We start from the raw sequence: 6,878 nt of genomic DNA on the forward strand, positions 1-6,878 counted from the left end.
CACACTCTTTATCTCTCTTGCACACAAACACACATACATACACGGTGGCATATACGCAACCCCCCCCCCCACCCCCCCATTTCCCTCTCTCTCTCTCTCTGACCTACTCACGCAAGTTGTGTCCAGAGTTCCGGAAGGCCATGTGTGCTGATTTGTTCCGTCTGTTCTGCTTCATGATGCATGGAGACAATACCTCATACATAGACACACACATGCATGCTCATACACAAACACAAACACACACACATACACATTAAATCAAGCACACAAACTCGCACAAAGGTAGAAACGCACGTAAACGTATCCGATGCTTGAGTTCTGACATTCAAGGTGTGTATACAGTATTTACAGTAAACCATGTAGAATGTACATTCCCATTCAACAGGAGCACTGCATCTACAAATATACTTTATAGTATCATCATTATATTCATGGTAGGGAAGCATAGAGTGGTAGTACTTTAAAACATAGGATATGGACTAGAATCTGTTAAGATTCTGGTCTGTCTGAAGGCAACTCAACTGCCTTGCACAGGAGCAGATGTCAACCCCTAACAGAAATATCCCATTAGTGTGAATTTGAGACAAATACCACCTCACTACATACTGTGATTCACATGCTGGGTAAGTAAGTATTCATTCTCCAACGTGTGCGTGCGCACAGACACATGCTCCCTGTAGACCAGATGTCAGTGAGGACAGTTACAGATGACAGGATGATTAGACAAGAGCAAGCCTGTATGACTTCATTCTCATCCACTTCCTCGAGAGCGTAAACAAACCCAAGCAGCTTTGGGAACAAAGGGGGACAAGCGCACGCAGGGCCGGACCCTCGCGGTAATGACGGGATCATTAGCCGGGCCAAGAACCAGATCAAGACACCGTTCCAGCTACTTAAAACCTCCATCAAGGCATTTTGCTCCGACTAAGTCCAATTTAAGATGGCTATAAATTCTCCGGAGGATGGCTAAAGTCCATTTATCTTATCTCCTGTTCAAGAATAGATAAAGCTGGGGCAGATTTCCTTCTCGATCCTGTCGAGAAGAACTGATCCACAGGTCTGTTGTGTGCTGGAGCTGAAGCTAGCAGGACTGCAGGTTAGAGGGATAAAGAAGCTTAGATGTTAGTCTTGTCAGGTCATGTCCAAACACAAGTAATACCTGACCCCGTCAGTCTAATTGTCACAGCATGGACCATATAAATACACTCCATGTATACATAACTGAATTCATTCTTAGTGATATAAAAAAAACATATATAAATAAACACACTAATGGCTAGAGGGCTATTTGACTGTATATAGAATGGAATGAATTGTTAGTGACAATAAAAATATATAAATAAACATGCTAATGGAAAGTCTATAGAATGTGCATTCTTTCAAGTGTCTGATAAGATCACCAAGTCAATGTATGCAGTACAGAATTTACACTGGTCTGGACAGGCAGGTTTCCACTGCTCATGCCAAAGATGACAGGCCATACATGATACATCAACTCGAGCTAAGAGCTTTAATTTGGCAAGACAACTGAAAATGTTTGTTTTGTATGTGTGAGATGCATAAACATCACATCCAATTTGAGTATGAACATTTGCAATGTACTGTAGGTCTGGACTTTTTTTACCAAATAAGGGAAACTTTAAAAAGAGGAAAACACAATCTCTTTCTCTTTGATATACCAGAAGGAATGATTCCTCTAAGATCTCATGGAGTTTTCCACAACAAATGCACAAAGAATGTAAAACTGACTGTGAAACAGCAGATGTCAGATGCTTCTTTCTTGATGGTGTGAAATGACCTGAGAAGACAACACCTCCTGATCAAATCCTGAGAAGATACTTGTTCTATCCATCAACAGATGGCTGCTCATTAACCTCAAGTTTGAAAGATGAACTTGAGAAAATTGAAAATCAGATCCGCCAAACGGCTCTGTGCTTCCGATTAACGTTGAGGATACAACACAACAAAATAATCCTGGTAAAGAGCCAACACGACAGACTAATCCTAGTAAAGATACAATAAAACTGATTAATACCGGTAAAGACACAACACAACAGACAGATACTAGTTGGTCACAAAAAACACCCCACAAACCCTGTAAAGGCAGGAGTTCAGAGGACGATTTCATGGTGTTCTGTATGCCTGTGCGGTGGGTTCAGGGGCAGCACAAGATACCCTCCAAGTTCAACTGGAAACCAGATGACCCCCTAGGGGGCATAACCTGAACCAGTATTTGATCTGAGAACGGGTGCTTTCAACAAAGACATCTGAACCACTATTCACCTCTTGTTGTCAAGGGGAATTTGACTGTTTAACCTTTTCTATGGAACACTCCCCATCGAATCAAGCTTAGCTTGAAACTATTACAGTACTTGGGCAACCTTGCCAAAAAAATATGGCAGGAGAGACTACTCTGTTTTTATTAATCTAGTTATGAAATGCAAGGAACTGAGCAGCAAATTAATTGCGTAAGACATACTGTACTGTAGATGTTGTTCTGGCACCACATGGACATCATGATTAGTTGTCTGCAATCAAGTTTTGATGACTGATTGCATCCATTATTGTAATTGCCCATTTATGATTCTGTTGACCAAATCAAGTAACCCAGATAATTGAAATGAATAGCCGATCACATCCTTACAGTTTTTGAAATAATAGATTTGAATTCTGTCTTTTTAATTAGTCAGAAATGCATTTGTGTAGCATGGAGCAAAACATGCCCCAGAAATTCACATAGATTTCAGTTTAGATTACAGTTCCTGGTGTAGCATAAGTGTTCAGAGTTCGTATGAGGCTGAGGCAAAGACACTTGGTCTGGGTGGAAGACACATATTAGTCCACATGACTTCTTTCAGGCATTCTTCACATGCTTTAGCTCTCCCACCACCTCCGTTTCCAGATCAGAGACATGAACGCATGAGATTCGAGTCAGACAACGTAACACAAAGTCCTCTTCAAATCTCACTGGACACACCTCTGTCTTCCACACCAACAGGCCTTCGCCTTCACTCCTCACCTACGCTGACCCTGAGTAACCTAGCCGACATCCACCCCCATGACCCCAGTGCTGTGCTCCATTGTCAGCCTCACCTTCGTCCTCCCCAGAGGCCTTGACACCAGAGGGCTGAACCGGGGCCCTTCATCTGGGCTGGGATGATATTTGATGGTGTTGCTGGAGTACCAAACAGGCCAGTATGAAACAGAAAGACATCTAATGGTCAGACGTACTTCAGTGCAGTACAATACAGCACTGATGCATTCTCACTCAAATCGGACAGGCTTATCTGTCATATTCATTTGTTCTCTTCTCGAGCTCAAATAAAGGAGTGACCAGTCTGCCAGAAGGGCGCCCGTCACACCACGCATGGAGCAGCCAGCCCACCGAGGTGAACTTGGCCAGAGGTGAGCCGACCGCCCTGAGGAGGAGACAAGCCAGAGAATGATCAGAGGCTCCGTGAAATGACAGGCTGTGGACGGGACCTAATGGAGTTCAAGGCTGGGCTGTAGGAAATGAGGTCAGCACTGAAACCCCTCCGCTCTGATGAGTGCTGCATTCCTCCGCACACGTCAACAAGAACAGCAACTGATTATTAGACTGAGTCAAAGCCTTTCAGCGAACAAACTGCCATCCTCTACTTTTGAAACATCTTGGCGCCGGCACACACACTGTGGCAAAGTCAGAAATGGAGTCGACTATGAACTTGAGCTAATATTTCGATCACTCTAGAGCTAACCAAACATGCAGATTTCACAACATTGTTCTCTCAGGTAGGCAGGCTGTTTGGGATTGAGGCCGTCCATTAGAATCACAGTTATGAATAGTTTTCCTGAGTTCCTAAGACCGTTTGATTTTGCACATCGTGCCAAATATGCACTTCACTTTACATAGGGATTTTAGGCATTAAGCACATTTGATTTATCCATCTATGCATGTTCAATTTAGCCAAAACACACATGACTCCAAGATATCAAGCGCTGGATTGCAAAACAGGTGCCGAGGGAGCCAATACTCCTACACTGTAGGTGGAAGCAGCAAGGGAGAGGTGCTACAGTGAGTGTTCATCCTGTACAGCACATCCCGTGTTTCCCATGGTTGCAGAGCAATCAGCTGTGATATCCTGCCGGTAAATCTGCCTATCACCAGTGGCTCGCTGCCCAGAGCAGAGCTGGCCCATCACTTGCTACCGTGCCATAAATTGTAGATTCAAGCTGAATCTGTTTTTCAGAGCAGAGAGATACCAAGGCTGCCTCCACCTACATCCACTGTAGATCCTCCTCTCTCTTCAGTGAGCTCTGGGTGCAGCCTGGATCTTTAAGCAGGGATGTGTATTGGGACATCGTGGACTGCGGTGGATCGAAGTCAGCGAGTGAACGTTATGGACTGTCTGTCTCGTTTGAGTTGTTCAACCTTCTCAGCACTGAACCAGCACTAATACCTGGTGAAAAAATCAACCTTCCAATTAATCTTGAACCATCTTCCACGATATGTTGCGTTTCCCAAACACGGTGTTCTAATCCCATCTTGTCGTCGAGGCTCTCTGAATGGTGCCTGTTGTTGCTGAACAGCACACAAAGGAGCCTTCAACACAAGCCATCATCGTTCAGTCTGCGAGTCAATGCAGGCTGGTCGGACACCTCGCATGCATGGGGCCTACTTACACGCAATTATTCTTTATTTGTGCCTCACACGCACCTGAGCACTCAGTCACCCACCAGCACGCCACAGCCACACCCTAGGAACCAATTATCACCAGAGAGCCAGTCAAGGAGGCTTAATGTAGCTGCACAAACTGGCTGCTTGAGCCTGCTGGATACAGTGGGCTGTAGGGCACGTAACCCAGGCTGGTTAAACTATTGAGTTGCTCTGACAGGTGGAACCTTGTATGATTCTCAAGATTAAGGATTACACTTGATTCCAATGTTGCAGGACTAAAGAATGAACAAAAAAAGAATGGTTGCTGATGCAAAGTTACTGTTCAGTAGGATTTGGTTTATGGTGCGTTGCCGTTTGGATGGTTTGGCTCCGTATTTGATGAGCTGGTCTGAAACACTAAATTAGACTGAAAACTTTACGTTCAGTTTAGATGAAGAGTTCAGACAGTCAAAGGACTGAGCATTGTGTCAAACATGCTTCCAACACATTTCACCCAACATCAAGCATGATTCTCAGTATGCATTCTGTGAAAAATTCCACCTTGCCTGTCTGCTAAACTCAAAATAATACCTAACCTGTTGGCTGTGGAAACAGTTATTTTGGTGCTTTTGCTGACTGTAAAACCATTACAAATAACAACGGGATTGAGTGCTGAGGGCCTCAACTCTGGGTTGCTATAGGGCTATCCTGCAGACCTGTGTTTACCGTGGTGTTAGTCTACCCATCATTTTCACCCACTTGGTGCAGGTTGAAACAGCCCTGCAGTTGAGACCTGTAATGTGTCTCAGCCTCAGATGTCTCAACGTTTTCATTAGGTCTGCTGCTTGTGACCATTATGGACTCAGCTCAGCTCCCCGAAAACGGAACACCCACTCTGGCGCTGGCTCTGAGGTTTAGCGCCTAGACTATGTATGATCATTCTCTCGCTCTTTCTCAACCCCCTTGTCGGGCACCTCTTTCTTCCCCTCTCTCTCTCCCTCCCTCATCCCCCCCCATTTCTCTTTCTTTCTACAATCCTACTGGCCACACCCAGGAGCTCTGGACAAGTGGACAACAATGATCTGAGGCCCCTTAATAAACATACTACACTTCCTTAATGACAGACCAAAGACCAGTCCCCCCCCAGACCCCATGCCGATGGTGTCTGATCTAGGTAATAGGATGCTGTGTGTCTGAAGATTGAACACTGGCACGGTGTCAGGTGATCAACCCGGCCTGACTCGGCTGACCACATGCTTCTTTCAAGCTAGCCTGGGGTCGTGACCCTAGACTGAAGTGTCCTATTGCACTCCTGTCCTGATGTGTTCTGTGCAACCCCAACACTAGTCTAGTTACGGCATCACATGGTTTCTAGTGAAAAGAATGAAGGTTTACGAATCTGCAGAGAACCTAAGAAATAATCCCAGTTGAAATTTCGGAGGTCTCATAAATGTTTAGCTGGCTTTTGTGAAGAACCTGTAGACCATCTGAAGATGTCAGGCTCCAAGCCACATATTGGTGGCAGCAAGGGTCGGCAAGATTAAGGAGAGGTCAGAGGTCACAGGCCTTAGAGAGAGGGCTTCATTAGCCTTCCAGCAGAATGGTTGTAATGAAAGCTAATTACTCCCCAGCTGTCCTGTAGCAGGAAAATATGGTCGACATGAACAGCAGGAAGGCAGATGAGGAATCATTATCACTGTGGTACAGGCTCAGCAACAATGTTGTTTTGGAGAGTGTTTGTCAAGTGGGTTTACCTTGACCACATGGAGGGACAGTTAAATTACATGAAGGCCATCTATATCTGGTTCACTACCTATCCTAGCTGGACTTCCTTGAAATATACTCTTGAACCTCTACGGACTTCCTGTTTTTCTATGAGAGGGCATTACTTCCTTTGTGGGGGATTATGGGTGAGAGAGTTTCTGTGGCAGGCCTGCGGATGTGAGACATCACCCAGGCTGATTTAGATGTGTCCAGAGACTGTCCAACACAGCAGGTTTGGAGGGTCGGGGAGATGTTAAGAGGTCCCTCTGCGAGGCTTCCAGAAATGCTTTCATGGTAGGGGGTTGGACTGTCTGGGTTGGGACTGGGCGGCTGGTCTGGGATGGGAGGGACTAATGAAAACAAATGAGCCAACCAGGTCAGGGGGTCGAGATCAAGGCTCCAGAATCCCCCTCCATTTCCAGCCACAGAGATTAATGAGGCCTCAGTGATAGGCCTGGGTTGCAGCCATTATTCAGTA

This window comes from Osmerus eperlanus, chromosome 2, assembly GCF_963692335.1.
Source record: "Osmerus eperlanus chromosome 2, fOsmEpe2.1, whole genome shotgun sequence".
Taxonomy (NCBI): domain Eukaryota; kingdom Metazoa; phylum Chordata; class Actinopteri; order Osmeriformes; family Osmeridae; genus Osmerus; species Osmerus eperlanus.